This window comes from Acomys minous, assembly GCF_964271855.1.
Source record: "Acomys minous genome assembly, chromosome: 5".
NCBI classification, from domain to species: domain Eukaryota; kingdom Metazoa; phylum Chordata; class Mammalia; order Rodentia; family Muridae; genus Acomys; species Acomys minous.
In genome coordinates, this window is record NC_140494.1 from 76479240 (window position 1) to 76502615 (window position 23376).

The window sequence follows — 23376 nt, forward strand, 5'->3', positions numbered from 1 at the left end:
AGACTCACAGTGTAATCCCTGGTATAAGGCTGTCGCATGCTGCTTAACATATAATAAATGAAAATGGCTAGGGAGGCAGTCAGATGACTCAGGATTACATGCTCACACGGGAGGACTTTCCTTCCCTCTCCCCTAAACCCTGCACTCACACATGCAAGGGAGTGTATTACAAACAGAAGCCGTCTCCTTCCCCGATTTATCTCATCTCCATCCTGCCTGTCCCCCTGGAAGGCAAGTTCATGTCGCTCTAAAAATAGGCCACGATTCTACAATTTATAGACCTGTATCAGCCTGCAGAGAGAAAACAGATGAAGCTGTCTTTTCATAGATGAAGAAATTAACCCTCGTTTAAACACCAGACAAACAAACAAACAAACAACATTAGAGCCAGGGGGAGAGCCCAGGGGTTTTCAGTCTGTCCGAGGCTACAGAAGGCGTCATTTATCAAGATAACTTTATAAACCTGTGAAAAGGGTAATAATTAGTAGAGCATTGGCTTAGGCATTAGATTTGAGCTGGTAGCAGGAACATGACACTTGGAATCTTTCTTTAGGGGAATTTTTAAATGGTCATGCAGTCCCTCAGTCTCACATCACCCTCTCCAGTGGCACTTTCCCACTCATAAAAAGAGTGGCTGCCCTGTCCTCCTTTAAATTGTATGTGACCTCATGACTTATTTTTACTAACTATATGTGACAAAAATGAATATCATGCTACACCTCAGGAAGTCCTTGATGAAGTGCTCTGGGAACTCAGACCAGGGAAGCTGGGCCTGCCTGGAGGCTGAATCTCCACATGCGGAGAAACCAAAGCACCCCTACACACACACACACACACACACACACACACACACAAACACACACACACACACACACAAACACACACACACACACACACACACACACACACACACACACACACACACACTGCAAAGGGCACCACGGTCATCATGGGACCATCCCAGCACAAACTGCTAGAAAACCAGCCTATGCAGCCTGCAGACCCATGAGAAACTCCACTTGGTTGCACTGAGCCTCTAAGTTTGCCTTGGCCTACAGTGTCCAGAAGATTGATTGATTCAGGGATGGAAATCAATGAAAAGCAATGGCTACCGGCTTTAGCCATGATTCTGAGGAAGCTTTACTTTAAGATACTATATAGTAAGTACCTCTAAAGCTTGTGGGGTAGTGCATGAGGAAATTGAGCACATGGTCAACACACAGGGGTCAAGCTCATGGCACAGACTAATAGAAACTGATTTCCCTGCTTTGCTCTTCCTCTTTTAAGCCCCTTCCGTTGACACTTCACTCTCTCATCATGTGCATCCAAAATTCTTCCGGGCTTCTTCTGAAGCTAGCTACTCCTCAGAGCATCATTTTCCCCTCCTTTGGATGACGGCTTCTCATCCCTCCCAACTACTAGCTTTCCAGCATTCTTGTTCCGCTCCAGGGGTTGCATCTGCCTTCAGTAGTCTACTCTTAAAATAGAAAAGGGTTAACCTCGTAAAGATGTCACTCCCTTGGACCGTTATGCTGCCCTTGGGAGACTCAAACAGCATAGCAAATATATACGGCCGATGTAATTGCATTCGATCCTTGAGGTCACTGAAGACTTTGTGAGCTGGGACAGAATTCAGGGAAGAAACAGACTCCATCTTTAAAAGCATTCTTCTAGATTTCCACTTGCTTTTCTGTGGGAAATGACCATAGTTTGTGGGTTTTACTTTACTTCCTATCTTACCTTGACAAGAGCTGAGTATACAAACAAAGGGATTTTTGATTGATACCATATTAGGCCTTCATTAGTGATACGAGGTAAGAGACTACGCAGAAAGCACGGATACCAACTAGCACTGAAACCTAAGTCCTTGATTTTGTTGGTATTGACTTTCTTTCTCTTCTTCTATTATTGTTACTACTATTATCATCATCATCATCATCATTTTTAGACAATAAGAAGAACCTGGTGAGTAGCTTGGGTTACCACCAAGGCCTGTTTTGGTATAATAATATACTTTTGAATGCTTCCAACATAAGTGGCTTTTATTTCTTAGACCTTAGTAGCTCTTGGATTGTTTCTGTTAAGGAACAATCAAAGAAGATTTAATAAAGATGGATATGATTTGTTGTTTTTCTTTTTTAAATATTGGTAAAGAGAGTCTAAAGTAACCATACTCTCAGGCTCCAACCATGCGCATATTCATTTGTTAGTACCTGGCGGGAGGCGTACAGCACCTAAGAAACTTGGCTGTGGGAGTAGTGCTCTGTTTAATTTGTAGCTGGAGCCCTGGTTCCACCACTGCATGCCTACCAACTACCCTTGCAGCATTCCTGCGGGGGGAGTATTCCTGAATCAAGTACCTCCACTAAGTGATAGCACGCAACAAAGAATATAAAGTGAAAAGGAATTCCTTCTCGGGGCTGACGGGTGTTCGGTGGCACACATCAGCCCCCCGCCCCATCTGTTTGTCTCTCCCTCATAGACACATAACAATTGAAAAGTGCAGATTGATGGATGGGATTTTATCCTTGTCACCACTTCATCTTTAAAATATGTTTCCTCTTTAAAGGGGAACTATAAAAGAGAGTCGCAGAGAAATTGGCTTGGGGGATGGGATTCAGCTCACTGCTTTTTTTTTTTTTCTTATCACTAAAACCCTAAGCAGGGAGCATAATCACCTATTTCCCCAGGGCAGCCCTAAGCCCTGAACACTCAGTGCTGTTTAGGGATTTAATAGAACTGGAAAGAAGAAATAAGCAGGATCTGCTGCAACACACCAACAAAGGAAACATTTCCCCCAAATATTAAATGGAGAGGAATTCTCAACACACACCTCACCCTCCCTCTCTCTGGAAGCAGCTTGAGCCCAGCTCTTCAGCATCTCTGTGACTCTCAGCATCTTTGAGGTCTTTGGATCCTGTCTGAGGCTCCAGGACAGCTGGGTGCTTCTTCTTAACAAAGCAAGATACAACTGGCATGAGTCAAAAAGCGTCCTTTGGTCATGGTTGTCATATTGCTCATTGAAGAGTCTCACTGCCCCTTAGGTTGGAGTCATAGGGATACTGACTTTACCCCCAGGTGCTTCTAAAGGCCTTGGGGTTTCTTTTGTAAGGATTTTTAAGGTAAAAATATCTTGGTGTTATGTTCTATGCTATGACTTTTCTTTCTTGCCACCTAAAACAATGGATATTAAGTTGCCTTTCTTTTGTTTACCTTTGCTGAGAAAAATGTATCCAAAGTCTCCAACACACACTCACACACACCTTTCTTCAGAATGATTGTTTTTAATATATGAACACAAGTTAGCTATGTAGAAAATTAGAAGCAAAGAAAACAAAGAGTATTTAAAAGAAAAGGCTGCAAACAAACAGAAGCATGCCGATGTATAGAAACTAGGAAAAGAACAGCATTATAAAAGCTGGAGTGACAGGAAACCTGCTGCTGCTCCAGGCCTCTACCACTGTGCTTCTCTTGGGTAGGTCGCCCATGTGCCCATCTGCAACCTGACTCCTTAGCACTTTGCTGGCTGAATTAATTATTCTTGTCATACAGAAGTCAGCTCCAGGATCGCTTCCTGGGTAGACACCCATGGCTGTTTTAGTAGGCAGCTCCACCATCACTTCCTGGGTACACATCCATGGCTGTCTTAGTAGGCAGCTCGAGGACCACTTCCTGACTAGACATTCATGGCTGTCTTAGTAGGCACATGGACAAGCTCTCCCTAATTCCTGCATCCTTTATCCTCGTTTGTTTTGTATTTTCTTCATAACTTGTACCACAGAATTTATTTTATCATTATCTGAATTCCTAGTTTGTGTGTTTCTTCTCTTTCCCCAGTGAGACTATAAGCTCCATGAGACCAGGGACCATGGCAATCGTGTTTACAACAAGCATCCCAGGCCCTTGAAATCCTGGAACTGTGCAATAAATATCTGTTGAACCAATGGCTAGATTGCTGGGTTTTAACCTGTAGTTATCATATGCAACTTTTAGAGATGGGAGAAAAAGAAAAGGAGGCAGAGAAGAGATTATCCCGAGGTCCCACAGATGTAATTGTGCACTTTGAAGAGAAAGCAAGTTAATGTGATTAAAAAAACAGGATCCCATAGAAAAAATTAGAGGGGGGTAGATAATGTCTTTAAATTTTTCCAAGGTTCAAATTCTAGTCTTATGTCTTATGAGAGGACAGTGTTGGTGTAAGGAAATGGGGAAAGGGTCCATGTTAAATTCTAACTATATGCTGAGGCCTCAGACCAAACATCTCCTTGATGAGTAGTAATCTAAGGAAGGGCCATGCCAAAAATGATGTGACAATGCACGGCACTTGGTTCTCAGAACTCCCTTTGCCACAGCAGCCCAGCGCTGGCTGTGTGCCTGCCCATCCATCTTCCCGGCCCAGCCTGCGTGGTATCTTCACCAGTGTGTGTGTGAAACGCTGCTATTGATGCTTTGGTGCCTTGCAGCTACTGCAGTTCTTCAGTCCCAAGTCACCGAGGGTAAAGAACTGTAGAGAAAAGGCTCCTTTAGTGGAGAATGCCGTCTTCTTAAGCACGGGGAACACTGGGTGGTGTGTTGCTTCCTGGCCAGTTTAAAGACCTGAGTTTGAACCTCTGCATTGAAAAAGGAAAGGGAGGAAGGGTCAATGGAGGAAGAAAGAAAGAGAGGAAGGAAAGGAAAGGAAAGGAAAGGAAAGGAAAGGAAAGGAAAGGAAAGGAAAGGAAAGAAGCAAGAGATAAAAGAAGGGAAGAGAAAAAACAGAATCCGAAAAGAAATGGGGTTAGGAAATTAGCACCAGGGCCACAGGGGGACAGTGGCACAGCCAACTGTCAGGAAGTTTGCAGAAGCACTGGCTGTAATAATAATAGCACCAAACACGCACACCATCCACCTTTTCCTCACAGAAACCCTGTGCTGTTACTAAGCTGTCAGTACAGCTATTTGTACTTTGCAAACAAGAAACAGACTTGGAGAAGTTGAGAAATAATACTGCTGTTAAATATCAGCTGTGCTGTGTATTGAGGGCAGGTCCAAACATTGTCTCCACACGGTCTCTTTACACTCACTTGGGGAGGGCTTGCACTTGTTTGTGTTAACCCTGCAAGCCTGCGGTCCTGTTCCGGGCACACTGGCAGCCACCAGGAGCAGTTGGGTCACAAATCCTTAACTGCATTTGCAGCTAGATTGGGCCAGTGATGGTTCCCAGCTTCACAAGCTCCCACACACAGAACTTGAAGCCAATGACTCTTCCAGAAAGAATGCCAATCACGAATGGAATGAGGATGCTGGACTCTGCAGCCACACAAAATCTAGGATAAGGAAGGCTGGAAAGGGGTCTCTCTCTCTCTCTCTCTCTCTCTCTCTCTCTCTCTCTCTCTCTCTCTCTCTCTCTCTCTCTCTCTCTCTGTCTCTCCTCTCTCTCTCTCTCTCTCTCTCTCTCTCTCTCTCTCTCTCTCTCTCTCTCTCTCTCTCTCCTTATTGTAACCATTAATTTCTAAGAAAAAGCAAGGTGAGAGTATGGTTTAATTTGTGAAACTAAGCATTTAGCTGCTGTGTTTCTTATGACTCCAAGGAGTTTTGGCAGGGCTGTGGAGAAAGGCTGCACAGCCATTTTGAAGCAAGGACTCAAAAGAGATTCTTCATGGCTCTTCGTTGGAACCAAAACTGGTCTTTAAGTCTTTCTCCTTCCTGCTTTTTTTTTTTTGAATAAATATATTGGGTGGGACTTAAAGGAAAAGATTTGCATCTCTGTGCTTAGAAAAGACTTTTGTAAGCATTTCAAATCCAAGAGGCAATAAAGTCCTTTAAGTTGATGAATGTTTTCTTTTACCAAAAAAAAAAAAAAAGGTGGGGGCTCATAATTAATGAGACTTTTTTGATGGAGGTAAAGATATGCTTTCTTTATCTCTAATCCAGGCTCCACCATGGTGCCAGACATCCAGCATGCACGTTTTCAGTAAATGCTAAACAAAATGGACAAATGTACAAACATAAATATGTGTGTGAATACTTACATAAATGCCTATGTAGGCACATGTGTGTGCCTACATGTATATACATAGGTACGTGTATGCATGCATGTATATGTAGGTACATGGGTGTGCCTACAGGTATACGTAGGTACATGTGTGCCTACATGTATATATGCAGATACATATGTGTCCACATGTGTTGAGGCCAAAGAATGCCTCAGCTGTGCTTCTGCAAGTGCTACCCATTTTTTTTGTTGTTGTTTTTGTTTTGTTTTTGTGTGTCTGTCTGCTGTTCTAAAACAGGATCTTTCACTATCCAGGAACTCACCAGGTATGCTAGGCTACCTGGCCAGAGAGCCCCACAGGTCTTCCTGTCTCCAGCTCCCCAGGAATAAGATTCCAAACACATAGTCCCTTGTGTGTATGGCCTTAGTGTCTAGCTAAATCATCTCAGCAGCCGCAGGAGCATGAATCTGTTTTGAGTCAGGGCCTCACTATGTAGCCCTGGCTGCCCTGGAACTTGCTGTATAGACCAGACTGGCCTGGAACTCACAAAGATCCACAGGCTTCTGCTTCACAAGTGCTGGGAGTAAAGGTGTGGGCCACTACCCCCAACTTTACAAGCATGAAATCTTAAGATCCCAACCCCTTCTACTCTGTACCATGCACAGACTGAGAAACATTGCTCTTCAACATGGACTTTTGTTGCATGTGTATGTGTATACATATGTATGTATGTATATATAAATGTGTGTGTGTGTATAATTGTCTAGTTTGTCACCTACTATTCTAGAAGTTTTTGAAATATTAATTCTTATCCCTGTACTTAAACTATGACATTATTCCTGTTTGACAGATAAAGAAATAGGGGTGAGAGGTAAAGAGAGGCAGGGTAGGAAATCGAGCCGTTGCTAGCTAGCTACTAATAGGCCTATAAGCCGTGTTTCTTGTTGCATAGAGAAGACACTCACACAGGTGTCCTCCGACTCCAGCTCGGATCAGCTCCGGGCCTGAGTTAGGAAGCACGTGCAGTGAGACAGTTGAAAAGCCAAGGCTGCTTAGACAGCAAGGGGTCACCTCTGCTGCAGATGCAGCTCAGAAGGAAAGCCTAAGGCTATTTATCCAGAGTTGCCCGGCTCCTGAATTCTAAGCCTCAGAAAGTGCTGGCACACGTAGAGTCCATGAATGACAGCTACGCTTTGGCTTGCATTCTGTGATAGGTTTCTACAAGCCACCTGGAAGACCCGTGGAGGATTCTGAAATGAACCGCGTGCTCAGTAGGACCGGGCCGCTGCTGAGTCATTGTGCACGTTGGCCGCTTTGGCATGGCTAGTCCCAAGGACAGACTCTTTATTCTCAGGAGGAGCCAGACATGGAGTTTCTTCAATGTGCGTTCCAGATGAAATGCAATTCCTGTGGAGAGATGATTCAGGAACCGACTATGCTTGGGGGGGAGTGGAGGGCGGGAGGGGGGGCGGGGAGGGGAGCAAGTTTGTTGAACATAATGAAATGCCTTCACCTTGTGAAGCTACCGCAGCCCCTGTTCTGTGGGTGTGCTGTGGGCGCTGCCTCTCTTCCCATTACATGCGACGGGAGCACTCTCCCGAAGACCCTCGGATGTGGAAACCCTGGAGACGTGGGCCATCCCCACTGTGTATATTCTGAAGGAATTATTCTTTGGATAGACGTAGCTGCGGCAAGTGTGGAAGTGATCAGCATAAAGCCCTGGATGTAAGCACCATCCTTGCAAACTTTCTTTGGGGAATTGAATTTTGCCATTAGCGTCCATAAAACTTCTCAGTAACTCTGTTGTTATGTCTAACTCCTGTCCTCAGTTCAGGGAATGGAGAGAAAAAGGAGACAGTTCTGCTGCCCTTTCTTGAGGGTGCTTTCATTTTTATTAGGAGCTCTTTTTTTGTACTAATAGGACAAGAGGCTTGGCTTCCTGAGTTTCCAAGTTCCCCTGTATAGAATGCACAGTCCTATACCGTGGCTTACCCGCATGCTCAATGTGGACGTGTTCCATGGTTTTGTCAGATCCCCAAAGTGCTCCAAGGGCTGACGAACCGGAAGTCGGAGCTTGGGGTGGGAGGAAGAAGAATCTGAGGAATCCCCCCTCCACCGAGCAGCAGGCTCTGGGAGGCCTGTGGAGTGGCTTCCTGGTCTGGCTTCCGCTCTTTCCAATGTCAGGAATCTGAGCGGACATCGAATGTGCCTAGTTTCATGCCTGGTTCCTTAACCCTGGGCCTTCTTTGTCTGTTGTGTTATCAGTCTAGGCACCATTTCCCTGTTTTCTAGAAAATTAGCTGGCCCTGGGTCTGCTCTGTTGTTTTCATTCTCAACCGCGGTTTAGAGGCCCAGGCAGCAGTTTCTTACGCTTGGTTTCTAAGTGACCTCTCACATTTGCGAGCTTCCTGCCCTCTCATCTTGACCCCTGCATTTAAAAGGTGTCTTTCCCTGTCATTGTGAGGACCCTCTTAGTGAACGTGCAAAGCTGGCTTGCAGCTTTTTCCTGGGACTTCTGCACACGGCCTGTTCTTATTAGCTGCGCACCCCAGGCTGCTGGAGTTCCTATCTTGGCAGTGGACCATCAAACACCCTATTTTTAAGAGTCTCTAACTTAGTTGTAAACACGTGCTGTGACTGGGCTCTCTGTCTCTTTACTCGTATTTACTGAAGCGGTTTAGCTGTTGAAAAGTTGTTATGATGAAAAAATTGAAAAATAAAAGCTGAGCCTCCAGGATTGTTATTTTCCACTTGCTTAGCTCAAAACTGCATGATCTCACACAAACACACAAAAAAGTCAGAAAGAAAGAAAGAGGATAAAGAAAGAGAAAGGAAAGAAAGAAAAGAAAGAAATTGGTGTTTAGTTCCTTAACTTGATGGTCTAGTCATATTGCTAATTTGAGGATGGTGGACGGGGTGTGTGTGGACCCGCTGACTCATTTTACTCTGACAAATGCCAATCAAACATGCATGGGTGTGGGGGTAGTGTGTGCTGCACATGTTTAAATGATTGCAGCTACTCAAAGAAGTCAATCTGGTTGGCTGTGTAAACTGTTTATGCTCTTAAAACCATGCATATTTATAATAAAAACAGTCTATGGATGTATTTCAGTTCTAAAGACTTCGCTCGGCCCATTAGGAAAACTTAATCACTATCCCAAACTCTCAGCACTCGCTCACTCACACATGGGTGTGGACTATTGACATCTGAGGACCTCACAGAAGAATATGTGGGAATTTGATGAAGGAAAGAATAGTGCACATATATGGATTTCTTTTATCTCTTTTTTAAAAAATATATATAGGGTAACAAAATACATCTCAATCTTTTGAGGAGATTCTGGAATTTAAATGTTAAGAGGTTAGATTGTGGCATTTTCCTCTTTTGTTTTAAGATTCTGAGAGCAACGGCAGGCAAATTCTTGCACTTATTACAAAAGGTACACGGGCTTTCCCCAGGGTTAGCATTTCACTGAAGCGTGCTCATTAGCAAAGGACGCCTACTCTCAGAGGTTGTCGCATGTATACGGTCAGCGTTCCTCAGTGTTTGTGTGTGTTTTGCTGGGGTCGTGACCCCTCACTATGGGCAGCTACTCACTGCGGAGGTGGGTTGGGCTGGAAGCCCTCAAGCTGAAGGATAACCATCTCTTCTGCTTAGTGCTGATTTTGCCTCTCCAGTAAAACGATGTTTTCCTCCTTTTATCACAGGCAGAGGCCAGCATGTGGTTGTCACACATCTTCTCACCCAGATGGCTGTGCTCTGGACATGTTGCTTTACAGTCTTGGTCATGTATGTCTTATTGCTGTGCTTCCTGTTCCTGGCTTTTAAATCTGTCTCCTTTTAAAATGTGTTCAAAGATAAGAACAGTCTACGTGTAGCGAGCATTGGTTCATTGGACGTGTTAGGTAGTCGATGGCGTAGGAAACGCAGACACGGGTCTGGAAAGAAGACTCAGCGGGTAAAGTGCTGACTGGGAAATCACGAAAACGAGGATTTGAAATTCCTAGAACCCGGGTAAAGCCAGATGCAGCAGTTTGGATCTGTAATCCCAGTCTCAGCGTCCCTACAGCAAGGTGAGAAGTGGACACAGAAAGAATCCTTGGAAGTTTCTGGGCCAGCCCACACCACACTTAGAGAGACATGTACAAATACACACACTCCCTCCCTCCCTCCTCTCTGTCCCCCTTCTAACTAATGAATTGTATTAATGAATTGAAGACTGTCACAGAAGAAGGATCAGTAAAGGGGAGAAGCAGAACCAAGACCCAAATTGGAATGGTCCATGCTTCCCCTAAGTTATACCTGTTTATGCGGGAGATGGGATGATGGCTGAGTCATCCTTAGAGACAACAGTGTGCTTCTTCCAGGAGCTGTCATGAGCTGGACCTCACAGGAGTGCAGGGGACAGATTACAATTATATGCTTGATGGTGCTGGACAAAGTTACTTTGGAGCTGAGGTTCTGCATAAAAATGTCCTTCTCTTGGCCTTCCAGTATCCTACCATGCCGTTGACTGCTCTTCATCATGAGTCATGCTATGGCGTGTTAAATGGCATGAGGCATAAATCACCCAATAAAGCAAAGAACTCATTCCACTTCATTCTACTTCCCCCTTTGCCAAAGTGCAATTATTTATTTTAAAACTATTTTTATTAATACTTTGAGAATTTAATATAATCATTTTCATCATAAATTACCCCCAAATCCTCCACTTACCTTCTCCCAAGTCTAGTTAAACCATTCAACATTCTAGCTTGGATCACAAAGGGTTTTATGAGTCCCCACCCCTAACTGAGGAGCTATAGGCAGTTGATAGCTTTAGAGCAACGGTTCTCAGACTGTGGGTCATGACCTCTTTGACTGTCAAATGATCCTTTTCCAGGGGTCACCTAAGACCACTGGAAAATACTATTTACATCATGATTCTTAATGATAGCAAAATTACAATTCTGAAGTCACAATGACAGTAATGTTGTCAGGGGTCATCACAGCATGAAGGGCTGCACTGAAGAGTCTTGGCATTAGGAAGGCTGAGAACCACCACTGCCGAGGAAGGAGAGCTGGTCTTCTTTAAGGGTATGGATCTTGGTAGGTTGACTACGCTCTAGTGGGTAGCCCCACATTCCCAGGAGTATATGGACAGCACACATTGGAATCAACGGGCAATTAAACAAAAATTAAAAACAGGAGCTGAGTGCGGTGGTGCACACTTGTAATTTCAGTATTCTAGGAGGCAGAAGTAAGCAGATATCTGTGAGTTCGAGGCTATCCTGGCCTACAAAGTGAGTCCACGAATGCCAAAGCCACACAAAGAAACCCTGTCTCAAAAAAAAATTAATAATAACAACAATAACAACAACAACAATAATAATATACAAATTAAATAATAAAAAAAGGACACACAGTATTTCATAGATATAGCCTAACCCTATAGCCTATGCTATCCATGCAGATCTCTCACCTCCTTGCCAGTCATGAGGAAGTAGCTGCAACTTCTTCAAGAACAGCTAGGATTTCCTACAAAGCATGGTGGCTACTCTTTGTTCCTCCTCTTTTTTCTCCTCCTCTTCCTTCTCCTCCTCCTTCTCCTCTTCCTCTTTCCCCTCCTCTTCCTTCTTCCTTTTTCAGTGTCACTTTATGTATTTGAACAAACTTGAAAGTCTCAAGTGATTCCTTCTGAAGGCTAGACTTCTGTATATGGGATCTGATTTGCCCACAGGCTTCATGATACTTACACCAATACAAAAATTATGTAGTTGTTTTTGTTTGGGGTTTTTAGTGTTTCCTTTACTATAGAGCCTGAGTTCTCAATGCCTAAAGTAGAGTCAGAATTGTCACCAGGAAGACTTTTTCCTAAGTGAGAAAGATGTCCTTTCTCCTTTGGGAGTGGTGGGGCACCACTGCACACATCTGTGTGTCATCATATCTTTGACCCCCTGTAGCTACACATGTGCAGGACTGTTCAAGAGTAGCAAAGAACTAGATGCCATAGCAGGTTGTAAAAACACTTCTGATGTTTTAAAAGCCTGTAGAAGGAAAAACTTACAAAGCTGAGCTCTTAAAATCCTCTGACATCAAGATTTGTTGTTGTTGTTCAAAAGTCAGATTCCAGTTGACATATTCACAGGGTTTGTTAACTACATCAATTATCGATTGCCACATAGCACACATTTACTGCCCTACACACTTTCTGAGGTACAAGAACTGGGGAGCTGCTTTATTGTGCAGGACTAGCCCAGGCTAGATCATGGGGTTTCAGCCCAGTTACTGACCAGGGCTGCAGTCACCTCAAAGCTTGGCTGAGGATAGAGAATCTGATTCCAAATCCACTCACATAGTGGTTGGCAGGAGGTGTCTGCTTCTTAGGGGATGCTGGCGAGGGTCCCCCTTTCCTGTCCTGGCCTCCCTACAGACCTTAAGTGGCAACACACTGGCTTCTCACTGAAGTAGTTTGTGCTGTATAGTTCCTACTGAGGCTCCAGGGTCAGGTAGGGGGGTAGGTACACAGGACTCTGGAGGAGAAAGATGCACATGGTGGGTCAGGGGTGTCTATGTCCTTTTGTCACTTTTGTCACTTCTTTCACACTTGAGCTAGAAAGTTCCTCCTTTTCCTCACGGTAACACTTTGCCTTCCTGAGCCTGAGCAGTCCTCACCTCTGTACTAAGCCCTGTCACTTTCTTCTCTGGAGTGACACATTCGAGATACTGCCAGCCAGAATAGAGGGACTCTAGAAGCTGACCATCTCAGAATGCCAGTCCAGCAGGCCAGGCTGTCTCACTGAGAGGAGTGGTATGACCTTTGAAGACCCCTGAGAGCTGGAAGCTTCTGTGCACCTCACACCCACCCTCATTTCTCCAGCCTCCATGGAGCAGGAAATGTAGATGCTGGAGACACGTGATCCCTTGCGCCAGTTAAGATGTGTGCAAATGTAATCGATTTCCATGGGCTCTTGGTGGGCTAAAAAAGATGGCCTTTCTAAAATACAAGTAGGGTGCCAGATGCTTTAGACTCAGGCTAAGCTGACACTAGGCCGTAGGGCTTGGAGGTGCAGTTATTTCTTGACCTATCCAAGCCCACGTGTATAGAATGGAAAATCACCTGTCTGTGAGATTATGCAAAACACAGGTCAACGTATTTAAAAACAACACCCTAGGAAATGCTACCTTTTTATTTTATGCTCTGCAAATTGTCTACATTAATCAGGTCAGGATGTCGATTTGTCTTAATTGGGAAAATATCTGTATAGTTTCCCATGGCTTTATGTAGTTCATAACCCTTTACTGACTAGGCCACTTGTGAGAAATGTGCTTAATGGTCTGGACCCTACATGAGACATCTGAGGTCAGATGCTCTGGAGTGTTGTCCCGATAGCAGATTCCTTCCTTATCCAAATCTGAAGACACAGGTAGTAGGGAGATTCTCAGAGTTCCGAGGTTTGGCAGTCCCTTTGGCTAAATCATTTTGGGTGCTTGTGGAGGACCTTGAGCCCTGAAAGCCCCGCCCAGTGCATGCTGGGTTTGGGTGCTTGTGGAGGACCTTGAGCCCTGAAAGCCCCGCCCAGTGCATGCTGGGAAGCCCCATCAGCCCTCCTAGGTGAGCTCACCACACTTCTTGAACCACCAAAGTGAGAGTAGACAAGGCTCACGCGCCATTCTGTGGAAACCCTGTCAGCCTCTTGTGTGACCCGAATGGAACAATCGACTACCTTCCCAGGCATCATTTCAGGAAGCATGCAGGGACAGGGCACCTAGGAATATCTGTGGAATGCAGGCCTGAAGCTGAAGGACAAGTAAAACCGGAGGGCTTGGACAGGTAAGAATACCAAGGTACTTAATTAAGTGTTACTGGCTGTCCACCAGGTGTAGAAGGCCTGGCCCCGAGAGGAGGCTCACTGCCTTCTATAAGTGTGGGGCCACTGTCTCCGTTCCCTCTTTAAGCTGCAGCTGGAAGGCTTTGTCTGGTAACCATCTTGATCTCCTCAGGATCCCTTCCCAGCTCCCTGATCAACCGGCTGTGTCTGCCAAATCCATCTCCCTTCTAGTACCTTCCTAGACTATCGGCACCAGTTGCTTTCTTAGATAAAAGTGTGCTCACCACATCTCCGCTGAGAACCCTCACAGCCTGCTAGCGTTTCACTTAGAATGAATGTGACACCTTACCAAGCCAGGTAAGGCCTGTGAGCGCTGGCTCTGTCTCCTTTAGGACGGGGGATGGGGTACATGGATTTGAACCTGGTACCCACAGAAATAATCACACACACTAAGCAAGCGGCCCACCACTGAGCTTCATCCCCAGGTCTTTTGTTACACTTCATTTGAGGCAGAGTCTCACTAAGTTGCTCAGGCTTCTGTGAACTTGCTTTGAATCCCAGGCAGGCCTTGAACTTGTGATCCTCCTGCCTCCAGCTCCATGGTAGATGGGATTTCAGGTCTACAACTCTGGTCCTGGCTCTGCTTCCTTCACATTACCCCTTTCTCACTGTCTACTGCCTGCTAGCCTACAGTGGCTCATGTGACTATCAAATGAGTCAGGACATTTCTTTGCATAAATTCCTTTACTGTGTTGTTTCTCCCATTTACCACATATAACACACTACACACCCATACACACACACACACACACACACACCAGACACCCAACACACACACAACCCAACACACACATGCATAAACACAAACACAACACACCACAACACACACACACACCACAACACACCACGCACCACACACACAAACACACACCACAACACACACACACACCACATACCACACACACACCCCAACACACCACACACACACAAACACATACCACAACACACACACACCACATACCACACACACAACACACCACGCACCACACACACACATCACACATATAAACACACATACCACACACACCACACACACCACACATACTACATGGCTAGCTGCCACATTACTGTCAGATGTCAGCTTAAATGAAAACCTCATCCCCTATACGTTCTCTCTCTCTCTCTCTCTCTCTTTTTAATCTTAGCACTAGAACTTTCGCTGCCTGTGTCTATTTACCACCACCGCCCCATTTGGGAGGTGTTCTCTTCAGCATGTAAACTCTACCTGAGGTCTTTACCCTTGTGCCTGTGGTACACCCAGAGTTTTGAACATACTAGTGGCCTATGAGTGACTGCACACGTAGCCCAGCTTGCTCTGCTTCAGAGGGACCAACAGGGCTCTGCTTTCTGAAATGAGCTCATCTTGCTAGAGTGTTTGGTGAACTGTACACAGTGGCTCACTTGTACAAACTGGAATTCAAGAGCCAAGACATCCCTTCATTTAATTCTGTTCTTGTCTGCAGACGTGAAGGATGGCATGTGGCCTGAGTGACAGCAGGACTCTGTCCCCGTGATAGGAAACCTCACACTGGAGTTTATTGTTTCTTCTGGCTACCTCAGTGGTTGAAATCCTCCCACTGTTCCAGCTGGCCAGAGAAGAAATGGACTGTGAAGTTGGGTTGTGCAGAACTGAAGCTTACAGAGAGAGCAGTTGCTGACAGCCTGCCTTCCCGCCTGGGGAGAGGACTAGCTGTGTGGCTAAGACAAGCTGGGGCCTAATGTCCACGAGGACAGCTCAGATGCTCTCTTCTCGGCTGAGCCTTATTGAGGACATGAAGGAGGAAATTGCACCAAGCTGACCAATGAGACTGGGTGAATGAAAGCCCCAGGACGACAAGCCGAGTGCTTTAGAATCTCTGAGGCCAACAAGGCCAAAACATCAGAGCATATGAGAAGGTCTATGATCCCAGGACACAAGGACTAATTAAATTTAAAGTTTGAAAGAGATAGCACTGGGATAAATGCAACAACCACATAGGAAATCCAATCCCCAAAGATAGGCAGAGTGAAAATATGTGAGCAATTAATTAGGTAAAATAGGGATGTGTTTTATAGGCAGCCATACATGTTTACCTAGGGATTTCTTGGAAGTTTCATTTCCAGCCTTCGAGGTTAACAAGGACAAATGTCCTCCCGTGTGCCATCTCTCCCTTTCTCTCTCATTCTCTGAATAAATCCTACTGTGTCCACACACCTTAGCATGAAGGCCACCACAGATCAGATCTGCTAATATTCTCTGGGAATGTCTGGCTGGCTGAGAGCCTCATTAGTCCATGCTCCAGTACTGAGGAAGGCATCCCCAAACAGATGAACTTTAATTAGGGACCCCGACGTATAGGTCTCAGAAGTATACCCCCTGTAGCCTCAACTCTTACAGTCAACACCTTGTTGCTTTGATCGATTTACTAAACTGTGGGTCAAGAACCCACTTCCCCTCTGTCTGCTGTGACACCCACTGGCTTTGTTAAGTCCTCTCTCGCTGGTAGTCAGGACCGCAGGGGACTCAGAAGGAACAAGGTCTTCCCTGCCACTCCCATGCCAACTGCGTCTCTGAGCCCAGTGAAGACAAAGCTGTTTCTGCACCAGACATTTATTCTGGTCTGGGCATAAAACTAGAGTACATTATCTTCCAGGCAGAAAATGGAGTGGTAACTTGACTCAAGGGAGGGAGCTGGGGCGGCATCTTGGAAAAGGGAGGAGGTGGGGTGGGGAAGAGTTGAAATCATCTGCCCCTGGCCCAGCTTGCCTGTGTTGCAGGTTATCCTGGCAGGAGTTGAAACAAAGAGAAGGAGGTGGCAATGCCACTGTGTCAAAAATGCTTATTGTACCTCTCAGATGCAGCGCTGGTCACCAACCCACAGGAAGGATGTTGTTATTGTCTGGGAGTGGGTGAGGCCTGCGGAAAAAAATCTGTGGTATGAGGAAATGTTAAACAAGTTTGTCTTGTTCTTATTAGGAGAGAGGGGATATTGAGCTGACTTAAAATACTTCCAAACCACCACTCAGAGCTGAATGGATTGTCCAGAAAGACCTTAACAGCAAAGCCTAGAAGGCCGCAGATGTATAAACAGCAGCTGCAGAGCTCAGCTGGGGGGCACAGGCTGCGAGGCCACCTTTGACTCCTGCCTCTTTTTCCATAGGCGTCTTTAAATCTCATCAGCTGGGGTTAGGTTTAAACAAGATCTCAGCAGAACTAGCCTCAGGAATTTCCCCTTGCTTTGGCCACTTTACCTGAGGTAGGTCTCTTGTCTTCCTTTCCTTACCTAATAATTAAATAAGTAATGGTATTATAATATGTTAGTGGTACTGGAGATTAAATCTGGTGCCTTGTGTACACTACGTATGCCTTCTGCCTCTGAGCTACATCCTCAGCCCTCTCTTTCTTTTTATAACTCTTTGTCTCCCAGGGGTCCAACAAACAACAATTAAAACTAGAAACATCAGGGGCTGTGAAGAGGTCACTCCCTGAGCTCAACCCTCAGCATCTGCACAAAAAGCCAAGGATGCAGTGTGCACCTTATCACAGCCCAGGGGAGCTGGAGGCAGGAGAACCCCAGGAGTTCACTAGCCAGACAGTCTGGCCAACTGGTAAATTGGAGGCTTACAGAGAGATCTTGCCTCAAAAAATAAGGTGAAGAATGAAGAAACACCTGAAACTCAACTGTCTGCTTCACACACTGTACAACCACACAAGCATGCCCCCACAGCAACATACACTCACACACATGAGTATGCTCCCACAACAACACATACTTACACACATGAGCAGGCCCCCACAACAACACATACTTACACATACAAGCATGCCTCCATAGTAACATGCATTTACAAACACAAGCATACCCCCACAGCAACATGCACTTACACACACGAGCATACCCCTACAGCAATCACACTTACACACCCAAGCATACCCCCACAGCAACACACATTTACACACATGAGCATGCCCCCACAGCAACACACACACGCACGCACGCACGCACGCACGCACGCACATGTCCCCACAGCAACACGCACGTACACATACAAAGAAGTGGAGGCTTTATGCAGAGGACCTCACATGAGGAAAGGGGTGTGAAGGGGAGATGTACTGAGGTAGTGGGTGGAGCAGTGGTTCTTCTGTCCCAGGGAAACTTGAAATTATGGGTAACTCACTAGACCACCAATTACTGCGCCCCCATGCTACACCCAGGGAGAGGAGCAGGGATTTCTATTTTTAACAGTTTCTCAGGTAGGTGTGGATCTTGGCGCCCTTTGGAGCTTAACTATTTGGGTCGTGCCCTCAGACCTGTAGTTTGGTAGTCAGGCATCATGATTTTACAAAACATTTGTACTCTAGACTGACTCACACACAAAAAAAATAATAACGTGATGGGTGTGAGGGTGATGCTCACAAAAATATCTAGTGTACTGCTAATTCAGCTAAGCGCTCCTCCGTTTCTTAATCACAGATATTATTTTTTTGTCTTGTGGTATTCCTGTGCCTACGTGGGAAAGTAGAAATTTTAGATGTTTTCTTGGAGGAGGGAGGATTCTGTGAAGCTGCTATGATATTGTACAAGCTCATAATCTAGTCCGTAGCCTAATAGTCATGGTATTGATTTCTGTACTGCAATATAATACCTAGATAGCTGGAATTAGTGTCTGATGAAAACCCTCTTAAGTACTAAGTTTTGCAACAGATAAAAACAGACAGCATGAGCAGAGATTCAGGGTGATGACAATGTACAACCGTGTAACTGTTCTTACTCCCACAGACTTGTACATCTAAAAATGGCTAAATAGCAAATTTCGTATTTTGTCTGTCCCATCACAGATTTTAAAAACAGCTGGTAGCCTGAAGATTGCATTGTGCTTCACCTTTGGTGGTCTTCCTGTAGTGACGGTCATTTGAACTTTGCAACTATCGTTCAAATAGTTTGCAAAGATGCAGCCTATGGAAGTCTACCTTGTATAGATCACTTTCTAGAGTGAGTGCTATGGGCTCCCCTTTGCACCACAAATGTGTTGTAAAGATGAGTCTGGTGATGTTTCAAGACCCCTATGCTGGGTCAGAGCTCATTCTCATACACAAAACCCCAGTCTTTTGGGTTCTCATTGAGTGAACAGGCAAGAAAATGCCCCTAAGCACTTCACTTGATGGGAAATCCCACTCCAAGCAAGTTGGGTTCCAAGGCTTGTAAGGCTGGCATACAAGGACACACCCTTTCCTCAGCATCACTCTAGGTGGAAGACTGTGAAGACCTTCAGCGTGGACTTTGGAAAGTTGAACAGATGTGACGGTTGAGCTCATCTGTGAGAATCCCAGATAGGCCCTGAGGTATCTCGCAATGGTCTCCAACCCTTGCTACCCTGGACACCTGCTCCAGCAGGGAGATGCTTCAGGGTGCACCTTGTGCGTTTGGGGAAGGTTGTGGTGTTCAAGGTTGTAGATAATTCATGAGTCACATTGAGATTTGTGGAAACTTTACATTAATACCTTGCATAATCCCATTACCTCGTGGTTCATACAAAAGAATCACAGTGAACTATGACTGTTATGCTTTGTCCTCTAATTTAGTTTCTTACTTTGATCTTGTGACTCTGGGATAGGCTAGGAATAGACTTTCATGATTTCTTAAACCGTGTGAATGTAGTGAGACAGAGTGAAATTATTAAAGGCCACCAGGTCCAGGATTTGAGTGTTTGCGCCATTTTTAGTGTGAACTCTTGGGTAAAATTGTGTAATCTCTCTGAGTTATAGTGTCCTTGAAGATAAATGGGATGGTACATGAAAAATGCTTGGAGAGTTGAGTGAAACAACCCCTGTAAAGTCCTTAGTGCCTGTAGGAGGCAGGCATCTTTAAAGGCCATCATTAGAATGCCTGTTTCCCTGCTTGGTTCTTGCTACTTGCTATTATATACTTAACGTATGCCTCTCCATCTATATAAATGATATTATCAAACTATATTTTGTAAGTCTTGTGAATTTGCATAGCAAGTTACAGCTTACAGTTTGCTCATTTGATTGTGACAACAACCTTGGGGAATCCTGCACTAGAGATAGCTTCTTTACACATGCACACACACACACACACACACACACACACACACACACACACACACACGTGCAGAGAGGTGCAGCCATTAGCTTTAGCTTGACTTCAGCAAAGCAAAGGGTCAAACTGAATGGATTCTTTAGTCCAGTGTTTTCTTCTGAGAACTTTTCTCTATGCATCTTAGGAAGGCCTTGAACTCATAGTCTTCTTGTGTCAGGTTTCCAGGGGCTACATGTACTATCCTGAGCCTCCATACCTGACCTCCCTAGCACTTTTATAGCATATGAGATGGCATGTTACAAGCTACAGGGGAAATCATATTGCCACCTTCAGAACAAGGAAGGTTCGCTTTACATGTTTCTTGCTTAAATGATTTGCTTACTCGAAACTCTGCCCATGCATACATGCTTGGTAAATAGGACCAGAACATCTCTTGCCCCTCGATACTGACCATATCTAACATGCATAGCACTGTGAGGATTCCATGTGTTCTGGCAGCTTTAGGTCACTTTGGGTGAGATTTGACCTGCACTAAACATGCCCAAGGTAATAAAGTTAACACAATGGGGTCAGCATGGCACTTTCCTGGGCAAAATTAATCTCAAAAGTTGTTTTTGTATTTTTATCTCTTCCAAGTAGCTGGCCTTTACATTCTGATTCTTAGATTACTTAGTAAAAACTTTAATTTTTAAGACAATATGAGCTGGTGCTATTTTTCAGAGTAGAATTTCCTTTCAGACATAATCACAGCATAAACTGGGTCATTGTTGCGACTTCTGGGCTTTAAATATGACAGCAAGCAGTCTCCATGTTTGTCCTCTTCTACCTGATCCACCTGGACGATGGAACAGCATAACAACAAAGGATGTGAGCATCAGAGCACAGAGTGTCAGGCCCAGGGAGATGTGTTCAGTTCCCAGCACCTACATGGCTGCTCACAACTGTTTTTAACTTCAGATTCAGGGATTCAGTGCCCTCGGTGGCCTCCTCGAGTACCAGGCATACATGTGGTGCATATACATACATGCACACAGAACACTTACATGCATAAAATGAAAATAGATACATCTCTAAGAATCTAAGCTATTAATCGAACAACTGAGGGAAATAATTTCAACCCAAGGCTCAAATTCTCTTTCCATCAAATGATGGTGTACCAGGACCTGCCTAACAGCAGCAGTGCTGGAAAGAGTCATCTGCAAGGAGGATAGAGATGGGACGTTGTAAAGTCAGTTACCATCACCATCACTCTACCATCATCATCTTCCATGACAGATTCCAACGTCTTAAAACTGGGATAGGTGCAGCTGTTTCTGCAAATGCGTGGTTAGAGGTAAGACTGAATAAATACAACCATAAGCAGAATAGTATATGTTAAACTAAGAGCACGTGGTTACTGGAGTCTTTCTATGAAATCACATCTATGGGGTTAACTGGAGGCATCTTGGAGCACAGCCTCTGAGTATGAATGCATTACCCAGATCTTTATATCAGACACAATTGAGTTGTGCACTTCAATGGGAGACATTTGCTCCAAAACCCCCAAAACATTTGTCCAGAACTTTCAAGTCTTTGCCAGGAGACATCACCATGGACACTTGGCTCTTTCCTTTTTTCTCTTTGTAACTGTGTTTTTCTGAATTTAGCCAATAATTTTTATTTTACTTTATTCAGTGCATTATCTTGTTTGCTTATGCTGTAGTGTCTTTTGAGGAATATTTTTTTATTTTTCAAATTTTATGTATATGTATGTATGAGGTTTGCACCCACGAGTGCAGGTAACTGTGGAAGCCAGAGGAGGGCACTGCATTGCCTGGAACTAGAGTTAGAGTTATGACTGTTGTCAGCCATTTGGCATAGGTGCTGGGTACCACAATCTGGTCTTCTGTAAGGGAAGGATAAAAAGACCTGGAGGGGGACAAGAGCCCAACAAGAAGGCCAGCAGAGCCAACTGTCCAGGGCCTAGAGGGACTGAAGCACCAACCAAGAACCTTGTAAGGCCCCTATACAGATGTAGCTGATGGCCAGCTCGGTCCTCATGTGGGTCCTCTAGTAATGGGAGCAGGGATGTCTCTGACATGGACTCTGTTGCCTGCTTTTTGATCACTTCCTTCTGGTGGTGATGGTGATGGTAGAGGGTCTGCCTTAGCAGCACACAGTGGGAAAGGACAGGCTCAGTCCTGATGAGGCTTGATGAACTGGCGTGGGTTGGTAACAGGGACTCCTCTTTTCTGAGGAGTAGGAGAGGGGAGGGGGAGAAGAGGTGGGAGAGTGGGACCAGGAGGAAAGGAGGGAGAGGGCTATGATTGGGGCTTAAAGTGAATGAATAAATTAATTTTAAAAAGAGTAGTAGACACTCCTAACTTCTGAGTCATCTCTCTTACCTCCAGCATCTTTATACTTGGACAGAAGTCCACAGAGCAGACACAGCATGTGTGCGCTTCACTGAACTGTGCACAGATGCGAATCATTCATCCACTAATACTTGCTTGATGTCCCATATGTGTAAGACAGCGCTTATTTATGTGATCTCTGACTTCGAGGATTTTAGATCTATGAATGAGATGGAGGGAACACAAGCAAACATACTTTAAAAGACCAAATTAGCACCATACCAAGCCTTCCCTATACACAGACTACCTTCTTTAGTTTTTAGCTGAGTCAAAGGAGTAGGTATTACTCATGAAAACAGTTTTGGGAAGTGTCTTCTGAGACCATCAAACACTTCTAATCCATACCGCCATTGTTTTTTGTTTGGTTGGTTGGTTTGTTTTGTTTTGTTTTATTTATTTATTTATTTATTTATTTATTTATTTATTTATTTATAGACAGGATTTCTCTGTGTAGCTGTGGCTGTCCTGGACATGTTTTGTAGACCAGGCTGGTCTCGAACTCACAGCGATCCGCCTGCCTCTGCCTCCTGAGTGCTGGGATTAAAGGCGTGCACCACCACCACCCAGCTCTGCCATTCATTTTTAACTTAGCATTTTATGTCTAAAGTAAGTTTCTTATTGTTAAAGTCACGGCATAATTATATTGATCACTTAGGGAAATGACTGGATAAGAAAGACTACAACAGAACCTGAAATAAAGTTGAAAAGTTGATGCCAGAACTTAGAATAATACCATAACTGTAGGGAGCAGAGTGAGTGGGCGTGTGCTATTGACGTGTTCATGCGCACTAGCCTCAGACCCATGGGAAAATGGTACGGCCTTCCAGGTGAGGCTGAGAGAAATGGCAGAGCCTTCCTCTGGCACATGTGCAGATGTTGACAGTTTGTAAAGAATGTCCACCATAGCTTTTTCCTCCAGGAATGCTCCCCTGTAGAGACTGCTAACTCTGCCCCCCTTGCTCAGCCATTTAGCCCTGCCTCTGTGTTTATCTGTATGTAATAACCACGCCTCTTTGTTCAGCTGTATGCAATAACCTCAACTCCCTGTTCCTGTATAGAAAATAAAGGCAATGAATTTTTGGGAGAGAGCAAGCT

The 23376-nt window shown here is 44.8% G+C and overlaps 1 protein-coding gene and 1 long non-coding RNA gene across 2 annotated transcripts in view; both read left to right on the top strand.

Moving 5' to 3' along the window:
* MAML2 (mastermind like transcriptional coactivator 2) overlaps positions 1 to 23376 on the top strand; it is a 321954-nt gene that overhangs the window by 11354 nt on the left and 287224 nt on the right. The gene's annotated exons all lie outside the window — the stretch shown is intronic.
* LOC311598497 lies at positions 7463 to 22477 on the top strand. The gene is made up of 2 exons (XR_014779549.1): positions 7463 to 13789; positions 15311 to 22477. It is a non-coding gene; the product is annotated as an uncharacterized lncRNA (long non-coding RNA).